Source organism: Lampetra fluviatilis, chromosome 17, assembly GCF_964198595.1.
Source record: "Lampetra fluviatilis chromosome 17, kcLamFluv1.1, whole genome shotgun sequence".
In the NCBI taxonomy this organism is placed as follows: Eukaryota; Metazoa; Chordata; class Hyperoartia; order Petromyzontiformes; family Petromyzontidae; genus Lampetra; species Lampetra fluviatilis.
In genome coordinates, this window is record NC_136291.1 from 9,870,962 (window position 1) to 9,882,667 (window position 11,706).

The following is an 11,706-nucleotide window of genomic DNA, read 5'->3' on the forward strand; positions in this document are numbered from 1 at the left end:
CCGTCCCGGTAGCAAGGTTCTAGGTGATAAATGTATGATTTTAATGAAGTATAAAATGAAATTTATTGGAGAGGATCAAAGTGCTCCCAGGTGTCCTCTAAGCAGGTTGCCCGCGTTGTGGTGAGATTTCACACCATCCCCTAATGGCTCGCAGTGTTCGATCTCAGTGTCCTCAAGGGCTGCAGACAATTACATTTCAGTCAACCTTTTTTGTATACTTGATCTCCGGCTGTGCTATTGGCGTCATGATCTCTTGCAGAAGAGTGCACTGACGTGAGAGAATGGTCCAATGAAGTGGACGCTCCCGAGCTACCTCTTGGGATCCACTGATGTGGCCTCTATGTAGTGTATTAGCAAAACATAAGTGTTCAATCAGATTTAACGTGATGGTTGATTGTGCAGTCATTCGTGACCAGGCTAAGGCCATCAAATGCCGACACATTGGAAGCCAGTTTTAATCACAAACAGCCGCCTGAATTTGAGCCAAGAATCTCAACGGTGCCAGCTCAGCACTCTGACCTCTGACGCATTGTGCCCGCTCTCGACATTGTTAACTTATCATATGGTAGACATCGGGGCATGAAACAAGCCTCAGACAAGGATTCACCTCTAAAATTGTTCGTGTCAGGCTTTCACCAGAGTGCAGTATTATAATTTTAAGAATTCTAGACAACAACAAAGCAGAACAAGACATTACATTATTGGTGTAGTTTACATAAATGTAAGATCACATGAAAACTGTCCATTAGATAAATTGCGTAAAAGAGGTGGATGCAATCAGGAAGGTGAGCTTTCCTAAACCTGAACTGGATTGTGAAAAAAGCAGCAAGATGTGCCTGAAGATCAGCGAACAATGCCAGCTAGGAAATACAGAGAGGCGGCGTGGGAAGTGATGAAGGAAATGCAAGAAAAGCTGAAAAGTAGCATGAAGAGATGAAAGTCCATAATTATACTGAGAGCCAGCAGCAGGTGCACATGGATCAGAGGACAAACACAAAGAAAAACATTATACTGACTGATAATGAAAGTAAGTGGGCTTGTGGCAGGACACATCGCTGGAAGATATGTGTGTCGAACTTCTTACACATTGTACGTAGCTAACCCTGCTAATGGGAGCTGATGGACGAGACTGGTGACGGAATTGTAGCCAAGGGAGAATTTGAGCACAAGAGAATGACCGCAGCAGAGACAGAGAGCGATGAGATCGGTTTGTGTGCAGGAGATGGATTTTGGCATCGGCAGGTCCATGAGAATGGCAACGGCGTGGGGAGCCAACGGTGCGGGGAGGCCGGCAGCGGATTTACAATGGCTGATGATTATGGATAAACAACAAGGTAACAGTGTATTTTCGTCCAGGCTATACACCTCAGACGTTGATTTGGTGATGCTTATCTATGTTGGTAGCTTTGAGCCAGAGACGGAAATTCCACATTCCCATGACAAGAGCCAGTCTATCCGAAAAACAACCACAAAATAGTACTTATTTCATCAACCCAAAGAGGGATGATGATTTGTTGAGTTCATCCCCAAAATCGATTGACCCAGCGATCCCATCCTCTTGAGTCCAGGGCTCTAAGAATAGCCCCACCCAAACGGGTGTATTGTGTCCATAAAAATACGAGTTACCATTTTCAACTTGTCCACCTCCCTCATCCTTGACTCCTTCATCGTCAGTCATCGGAGCAGGGCTCAATACCAAATTGTCCGGCACCGTTTAAACCACCGAGTCCGTACGACACAGCACCCATCCTCAAACGCACGCTTCAAGCAAGTCCGGTGGCTTTGAAGGAACTGGTTTGTGGCAAAGAAAGCAGAGTGACTGACTGAGTCACTATATTGCGAGTCATTTCTGTGCCTGTCACAGGCCCCCACCACACTACTCGAGCCAGTGAAGAATGGCTCTCCGCCGGGTTTAAGGACCGCGATGTTGACATTCCTCCTTTGCCGAGAGCGGCCGTGAAGCGAGCATTCACACTCGTAGGACCCCAACATTTTCGGCGTGTGGCCGCGATAAGACTCTCTCGTTCTCAAACGTGCGTGTCGTCGCATTTCCTTTAGCCATGTCAACGCGCCCGACGCGTTCATTAATCACGCGGATCAAAATGCGCAAAGCAAACTCAAGAAACGGATGACGTTCGAGGCCCCCCCCCCTGCCGCCACCACTGCCGGCATGTTTGTAAAGACTGTTTCTTTTTCTACGTTTGGAGAAGAAGGGCCCTCTTTATGTCATTCGTGCACTCGCCAATCGCGCTGCGCTGTTGTTCAGACACGCTCGGCAGAGGAATGGATATGTACAGTAATACGAATTGCAGCCGTGGGAGGGGGGGGGATATTTGATTTTGTTTCACGCGAGGAATTTATTGTTTGGAAGACAAAGACCCCCCTGTCGAGCGCTTTCTTGAGCAATTGGGAGGAGATTGGGTTAACGCTCCACAATTAACTTCGCACCATCGAGCGGCGTTGGTCCATTTAGTCTGCATTAGGCCAAGCTGCTTAATAATAATAAATGGTTGGTTTGCATGGAGGCGAGTAGGGAATGGCCACATACATATTTGAAGAGCAAGCGTTGACAGCAGTGGTTCTTACCGTGGGGTGCATCTCGAACCCCTGGGGGTGGGAGATGCCCTTTCTAGGGGTGCGAGACGTGCCAGATTTTTTGAGAAGGTAGATAATCGAAATGCCAATTAAGCAGAGGCACGTAAGTACACCTACTTTGTTTCATCAAACCTATGTATTTATTAAGATTGAGAACCAAAGGAGTACAAGGCTTGCAGTAAAGGTTAAGAGCCAATGGATTACAGCAATCAGGACTAAACGTTCGTACAAATTACTCTAAGCAATGTCCATAACATGTTCAAGTGAAAGACTCCTGCGATGTAAAATGGCCAGCATACGAATATAGGATCATCTTGAAAAGGTCATGAGACTGGGTTACATTTTTTTTAATTTTAATACATTACATTGTATAACAGCAAAAATGTTATCAGTATTGGCGGTACAAAAAAACGTTAATTTATGGAATCACGAGTTGTGCAAGATCCATCACCATTAGAGTCAACGGACGAATGTGGGAATACAGCATTAAAAGCCATGAAAATGGATAATGCGATAAGTAATTAATTTTGGAAAATTACAAACGACTGTTAAAAGCAATACCTAATCACCAATGAGACCACGATAGTTCTTAGGTTGTTTCGGTTAAGTCACGTAGGTAAAAAAATGAATAATAAAAGATAAATAATAAAAATAATAGAAGAAATAATAGAAATAAAATAAAAAATCACGACGTTTCGGAGGCAACACAAGCTTCCGTCTTCAGGTGGAACCGTCACAGCACGATTGCTGTATCTTACCTACGTAACTTTACCGGGAAAAAAAACCTAAGAGTATGAATCCTTGCAGTCACGAAAGCTTCAAATAGTCATAACTGATTTTTGAACTTACGTCTCAATTTTGACTCATGAGATATACGCACATTCTGTAGCTGAATTGATCAAATATACGTCATGAATTAAAACAGATGTCCATGCTCACGATACGTGTCACATTGCGAGCGAGAATAATTTATATTGTATTTGTACATGCTGTGTTGTAATAGATTCACATTACCTCTGCAGCCACGAAAGGAGCTACTGCATTGATGGCAATGTTAAAACAAGAACTGATTCTTGAGTGAAATCCCGATAATTCATTAAACCACGAAGGCAGTGGAATTACCGTGAGCCGAGTCACTTGCCAACCCTGAATGCACCTGATTTCCCCAGTAAACATGCCAACGTTTGGCTAACATTGGCATGTGGTTGGAAGCGTCGGACCAACGTTGGTCAAACGCTTCTATGTTTGCTTAGTCATCGGATCTTCGAAGCTAAGCTGGATTGAACATTGTTAGTGATTGTATGAGTGGCTGCCAGAGCTTGCCAGGTGTTGTAGCCATTGGACTGTGAGATGGGTCAGAGGATATCAATGCTGTGTGGCACTCATTAATTGTATTGGGCGAACAGCCCCAATACAGGACCTTTTTGAAAATAAGCCTGAATACTCACTGTGGTTATGCCTGGTAAATAATCAGAATTATTATGATCAGAGTACTGGTACTTTAAAACTTAGCCCCATCACCGCTCCCTTCTCCATTATTATCACCAGCACACCATCAATATCATTACATCATCATAATCATCATCTTCATCACAATGTCAATGTGATCTGCCAGTTTCAACACCCTTAATGGTAACAACCCAACCACTATCTCACCCCAACAATGCATGTTAATCATTGCATGCTTATAAGCCGGTCTCTCCACGCATGACGCAATAACCAATCACTGTGGACAACACTGTCATGCCACACCATTGCCTTACCAATGAACTGAGCGGCATGCCAAGGTTTAAAAACATAATTCACTTGAGTTAGGCTCCAATACACAGGGAACATTGTGCACACAGCTACAGCCGCTTAGATAAAACTAGAAACATCACGGAATGTCACAATCTTGTACGAGTGTTATGCTGGTATTGACTGGCTAGCTACACAAGACTTTCCAGGTAGAAATCACAAACACGGGTCAAACTCTGCTTATCATCGTTGCTCTGGAGTTAACAGAATGAGCACCACTTTGCTTGAACATCCACATCTGTTGTGCCTCAGACAGGGCCCTGCCATGGAAATGTGGAAATTCTGCATTTTCAAGCCAGCTGAAAGAGATGCGCACCACCTCATTGTTTGAGTTGGCTGACACTTTTGACTTGTCTTGAATACACAGCCCGTACACACACAATATGAACAGTATTTTCTTCACATGCAAAATACTCTAATCCAAACACTATACTGTACAACAGATTATATATTGAACCTCTGGCTCGTAACTTTTTCCTACCAAAACACAGGTAAGCTCCAACGGCAATGGGAGTGCCAACCAAATTCAGACAAGCAACCTCGCACACGAGACAAAAAAAATTCCTACACTTAATAACTTTTCATCAAACCAAACCAATGTTCACGCAAGTCGCACAACACAACACAAGCTAAATTTACAAGAGGCCCCAGAACACACAGTGATCCTGGCGGCACCCACGACTTTGCAAACCGAGCGTGCCCACCAAGCTTGCAAAGCCGAGCGGCTTGCCACCTTTGCCAGGTATGCAGCCCCCAAAAAAATAAATGGGCTCGCGCGCTCACCGCTCACGATCTTGCTGTCCTTGGATCCTTCCGGGCGACAGGTGGCCACGTTTTCACGCGCGTCCCCACTCCCCGCGTGGGCCGCCGTTCATCGTGCTCATTGCCCGGAGCGGGATGATGTCTCGCCGTTTGTGCGAGTGGTTGTCTCAGTGCGCTGCTACCGCCGCAGCGATGTTATTCACACAGGCGGGCCTTTGTGTGTGCGAGAAAGGGCCATATCGGAGCGCTCTGGCTTAGCCTTAATGAACAAATACGCTGCTGCAGCAGATTAAGAGGTTACACACACGAGGGGGGGGGAGGGAAGGGTCGTGTGGATAAGTTTTAAACATTTTTCATTTTGGGCAGAGCAGGGTGCGAGGTTTCAATTACAGCGCTTTCTCTACCAAGCTCAGCGTTAAAGGCGGCATCCTGCCACACCAACAGTTCGGTTTATCGGATTGCGTGGCATACGATACATCGCACTCACACAATCTACCGGGGACAGTAGTGCGATCGTTGCCATGTAAACACGCGTGACGAAAATGCGCGTGAGTATTTGTCTCGCAGAGTTAAATGTTCCCACAGGTTTTTCAAAAATCCTCGCTGTAGGAGGGCTTAAGTGCCTTTGCGCTTGGCACACTTCCATGTCAGGCCTAGGCTCGGTGATACACGACCTCCATGGCATCTACCCCCTTCGCCGGTGATGCAAACAACTTGGGAAACACTCTGTTGTGGCTCAAGACACAACAGAGAGTAGTTCAGGAACACGTGTAATCAAGGTTCACTTGGAAGACGAGTGGTTTTGATGGGTTTGACAGAACAGTTTTAGAGAATTGAAAAGCTACGTGGCCCTACTGTTAGAATGCGGACAACCAACGCTGCCATTTCCCTGACTATGAATTATAAATCCATTCAAAATGATACTAATTGAATCCAAGTGGCGATGTGCAATTGTAATTGAAGATTGTACAGCATCTGTTTGCTCTCATTTGTGCATCTTTGGTTCTATTGTTGGCCATAAGTGAGAGTGAAACTAAATTACTTGAAATTAGATTAATTTGGTTAAAATCCCGCACTGGTAAAAAACAAAAAACAAATGTCCCAGATTAAGTCTACAATGGCACAGTCATAAACAGTTACTTTAGTTGCAAGTGGGGATTTTCCACTTAAAATATACTGTGGTTGACAGATGACGCTCCTTTGCCAAAACTGTCACTATTATTTGTATGTACACAAATAAATATCACAGATTGATATTAAGACCGGAGCTCATCGTGCCTAGAAGTTGGCTATAACCCGTGGCAAAAAAGTTCAACATACATACACACAAGATAAGGCGTAAGTGACTGGAGGTGCAAAATTGGTGGAAACAAAACACTGAAGATGCCACATGGAGCAATAACTTTCTAGAGAAGTACAGAGCAAAATAAAAATAATACAATCTTAATTACAACAATTACCATAATGGACACTACAATGCTTGGCTTTAATTCATAATCAGAAGCGGTATGAATTAGAATCCCAATCCGGGGTCAACTCAGCCATTTTTTTCAGTTAGATTATTCTTAAATACGAAGGCCACTTTGCTGTTCGTCAAAGTGGTTGGCATGAATAAAACTCCTGTCATAGAAACGTGGAATTTCTACCACTAATTCAGTGACACCACCAATTCGGCACTACCACCAACAGAGATATTTGAACGCGGAGACTCTCAGGCTTTTTAAACTCGGAAAATATGCAGCATGCTACTTGTTGCACTGTATGCCGCACATGATGGCCAAGCAGCATGCTTGTGGTGCATTTACACACACGCATGTTTTGTTTTCGTGGAAGAGGTCATTCATGTTTGCCCCATGCTGGAGTGTTTGAAGTCGTGGGGGCCACGCGGAGGTTGCACACACGGCTCTTCTCTCTGCACATATTTGACCGATCGATACGGCAAACAGCGGCGGCCGCCCAACTGACGAGGCCCACGGAGGGCGAGCAGGGGGGTGGGGATGGGAAGGAACGCGCAATGGCGGCGCCACCATTGGTAGCGCCGGCGGCCATTGCTGCTGCTTGTGAGTGCTGATCCCGACAAGATCTCGACAAGATCAGCACTTGATAGATGTTGACTCTTATGCAGCACGGTGTCACGTAATGGTGGCACGTAACGGTTTTGGCACGTGTCGTGACGGGTACTGAAAAACCTGACCATGTCCGTCGAGTGCTCGCCGAGCTGCATTGGCTTCCGGTTGCCAAACGAACACAAGCTAAGGTCGCACTCAATACACACACACACTGCCTACCACAAATGAACCACAAAACCTTGCCGATATCATCAAGGAGCATAAACCATCACGCGAACTCTGGTCATCCTCACAGCAGCGGCAGTTGGCTGGCCATCGAACAAAGGCGGTCACCGTATCGCGCGCTTTCAGGTGCGCTTCTGCGGTCGTCTGGAACGCTCGTCCTTCCGATACTAGGAAGCCACTGGAGTTATGCACTTTTAAATCTAGATTGAAAACTAATTTCTTTAGAACTGCTTTTTGTGTTTAGTTTGTTGTCCTTCCCCCACACCTCTGATTAGCACGGTTGGCTACGTACGGTGCAAAAAAAGTTAATCATAGATACAAATACACACCATGACCCTTTCTATGACAGAAGCTCGATTACAAAGAATCCCATGAATGTGACTCGAGATTTTCACATGTTTCCCATAGAGAAATCATTATTACTGCAAGAAGTGTCCAGGAATTTGTCCAAATTCCTTAAGGAATAATATCCAAATGTCTGAAAATCCTTAAGGAATCATCAGCGCTGATGTACATACACAGCCCTTTGCCAATCCACTGCTGGATAGGGGACTCCCCTTGCCGTGCGAGTTGTTAGTGCACCATTTTTTTTTTTACCATGCTAGGCATTGTGGTTTGGCAAAGGTCAAGAGTCTAGATTTCGGAGAATAAGCGGTAAAGTACAATGATGGATTTTTCTGCATTTCCCTCAACGACAACAATGCCATCGTTTATGAGAAGTTCATCACAGCGATGAGCATGCAAGGGTGGTGACGGTGGAGCTCAACGGGGGCTTCGCAATTCCTGAGTTGCAGGCACTTGAGGTTCTGTTGAGCTGTTGGTATCGTATGCAGGTGACGGCGTCTGATTATATGAGGTTTCAAGCGTCGAGGTGGATAGCTTTCTCACGGGATCATAACCACTGACCTGCCACTGGTGAGATCCTAGGTTTGAGTCCAGTTAGCCACCCGTGATTAACGCGCGTTCTTAAATGCAGTGTGTCGTCGAGAGCCTCAGCCCGGTCACCAATAACTGTGCAACAACAACAAAAAACCCAACACATTCAATTTGTTTTTAAACTTCACTTTGGCTTATTTTGTCCCCGAGTATAAAACACCTTAGATTTATTGACGTTCAATAAATACCCTTTTAAAAAAAAAATGTGGGTTAGATCGTGTAAATGTGTCGTTAAACTCGCCACTATCCGACACAGTGAAGTAGTAAGATTTGTCACATCAACAAAAAATGCCAATTTGTTACTAGTTGAGCCCACCAGTGATGGAGAGTAAACAATTTTAAATATTGTAGATTTACTGTAAATGTTGTGGGTTTACTCTCCACCACACCGGGTTGCTGAACTAGTAATAAATTGGCATGCTTTGTTTCCGTGACAAACCTTACTAATTGGCTGTGTCGGGTGGTGGCGGGTTTAAAGACACATTCATATTTACACGCACCGAATGTGGATTAACAGGTGCATTACATTAATTTCAAAGATGTTTCTGTGACATCGGTGAACACAGACCCGTACTGTTTTTGCAGTTGCGCTGTATGGCTCTCCGATACGTTTTTCCGGTTGTACCGTGCATTGTTTCGACTTTGTCCAACGTTTCGCTCCATTTGCTACCAGTTGAGTTCCTGAAGAAGCTGCTCCCGCACGTGGAACGAAACGTCAGACACCGTGCTGAAAGACGTGCGGTACGATCCGAAAACGCTTGCGAGGGGATGCTTTCAGTGCTAACGGCGAGCTCTGAATAACAGTGCCAATGGAACAATCGGACTAAAATAGATTCTAAAGTGTCTCAAGCTTCTTGGACTCAAACCTTGTAATTCATGGCTTCCCTAACAAGCCGGTATATAAAATTTACTTTTCAAGCAATTTATTAAGCTAAGCTTTGAGGGTTGAAATAAAAAATATATTACCAGGAACAGAAGGTCACTCTGTACAGAGCACAAAGGAGAACGGCGTCATATACGGTAAGATAAGCCTCCCAAAGCGATTCCAAAAGTACTTCTACCATGTCACATTCTGAGGACCTGTTTCTTAAGATATCGTGACGCTCTGCAAACAGGAAGTGTTCCGGAAGAACGTATATTTGCTTCATGACACAGCTATATTAGCACACTTTAAAAACATCGTGTGACAAAGTACAATACGCTGTGTTTGTGTGTGTGCGATAAAAGTGGGTGGGCCAGAGATCGCAACGCTGAGCCGGCACAGTTGAACTCCTGGGTTTGCATCCAGCCAGCTGCCTGTGGTTAAACCGCATTTTCAAATGTAGTGAATTTATTGTCCGAATCCGGTCACTGGTGAATACACACAAAATAAATCCAATCACGTGATTTTGGGCTAAGTTCGAACTCTGAGAATAAAAAATATAGTCTGCTAGTTACGTGACTCATATGTTGCACTTCTAATGTTTTTAATCCCGGAACACTTCCTGTGTCATGTGACAATCAGCAGGGCAATGTGGGAAGGTGCTTCTCCCCTGCTGTGTTGGACGGAGGTCCACCGAATGGATTCCAGACGTAGCTCCATGATATCCATTCTGGGGGCTGCTGTGGAACGTGAATGACATTCACTGTTCGCTCTGAGAGAGATCTCAATGGATTATTTGTCTCTCAATGCACGACGACAATGAGATAACTATTGAAAAAGCAAAAAAACCAAGTGTTTAAATTAATTGGAAAGCCTAATCAAATTACTATACCACATACCAAATGTTCTTATTCTGTAATATTCAATCTTACTTTCCTATAATTTTTTATATCCTTAAAATATAGCAGCATTCTAATTCATGTTATTTTTTCATTTAAATGCCATTTATGAGAAATAAAGTTAGTTGCGCATTTACTTGAATAAATAAATATGTGTACATTCTTTCTGAACAACGTATTGTTTGTGAAAAGGGTAAACATGTACAAATACCTACTCTAATCACCCAGGATTGTCTGTCCTTAACGCTCGTGACGTCACTCCACATCGACTAGCCCCCCTCACTAATAATCATGAGCAAGTGACGTCACTCCACGTCGACCAGCCCCCCTCATTAATAATCATGAACAGGTTACGTCCTCCACATGGACCCCTCTCTCATTAATAATCATGAGCATGTGGCGTAACTCCACATGGAGCACCCTTCCCCCTCATTAATAATCATGAGCAGGTGACGTCACTCCATATTGAACAGCCCCCCTCATTAATAATCATTCTAAGGTGATGTCATCCAAATGGACACGCCCCTCCATTCATAATAATTAGCGGGTGACGTCACTCCACATGGGGGGCGAGGCGCCTCCTCCCCCCTCCTCGACGTCAACTTACAACCCTCACTACAAAGCAGAGGTCGCAAACGGGTTTTGATTCCTTACCCGTACCCGACCGCACCAGGGTCGCAATCGGGTACCCGTACCCTACCCGATACCCAGCTACCTGTACCCGGCCGGGTATTGGGTAGGGTACGGGTACCCGATTGCGACCTCTGGGATGAAGCCATGTTGCAGGCGCGGGTGGGTTGATTCTAGGAACTTGAATTGTGAGAAGAGACAAGACGTTGGGAAATGAGTGACAAACGGTGACTCACCGGTGACTCACGGCCTACCCGTACCTGTGCCCGGCTGCAGCAGGGTCGCAAACGGGTACCCGTACCCGGCCGGGTAGCCGGGTATCGGGTACCAGGTTGCGACCTGTGCTACAAAGGCAGAACCCTCACGTCACGTGATCTCCGTGACGCTGTTGAGACATAGAAGTAAAAAGGACGTCATGATGAACAAGGGATTATAACATTTAAATGAAATAGCTCTGTGTCACCGCGCCCTTACAAATTGCACACGCATTGATGCAATGAATATCAAGTCACGGTCTGCCTTTCGCTTGCAAGTTTCAGATTTACTGCAATACACCCATCCTTGGACGGGCAAAAGGCTAGTCCTTTATAATTGTCGAATAAATGCATTTGGAAGCAGTGAAGTAGTAGTAAATAAACTCCATATGGCACGCTGAATACAATTACTGTTAACACTATGCATTTATGGAGCTGGCACTGTATGTATATTGAATTTATTTCACACCGTACGTAGCCAACCGTGCCAATCAGAGGTTGGGGGGTGGGGGGCAGGACAACAAACTAAACACAACAAGCAGTAGCTCAGAGGTCGGAGCACCAGAGGTCGCAAACGGGTTTTGATTCCTTACCCGTATCCGGCCGCACCAGGGTCGCAAATGGGTACCCGTACCCGGCCGTACCCGTACCCTACCCGATACCCGGCTAGCCGGGTA

At 45.2% G+C, this 11,706-nt stretch overlaps 1 protein-coding gene across 2 annotated transcripts in view; it reads right to left on the bottom strand.

The window, feature by feature from the left end:
* LOC144936921 (hepatocyte nuclear factor 4-gamma-like) overlaps window positions 1-5,349 on the bottom strand; it is a 60,498-nt gene extending 55,149 nt beyond the window's left edge. For both annotated transcript variants that reach the window (XM_078864155.1, XM_078864154.1), the window contains exon 1: window positions 5,176-5,349. The gene's annotated coding sequence lies outside the window, so the exon portion shown is untranslated. The remainder of the gene's footprint in view (window positions 1-5,175) is intronic.
* Between the last annotated feature and the right edge of the window lie 6,357 nt (window positions 5,350-11,706).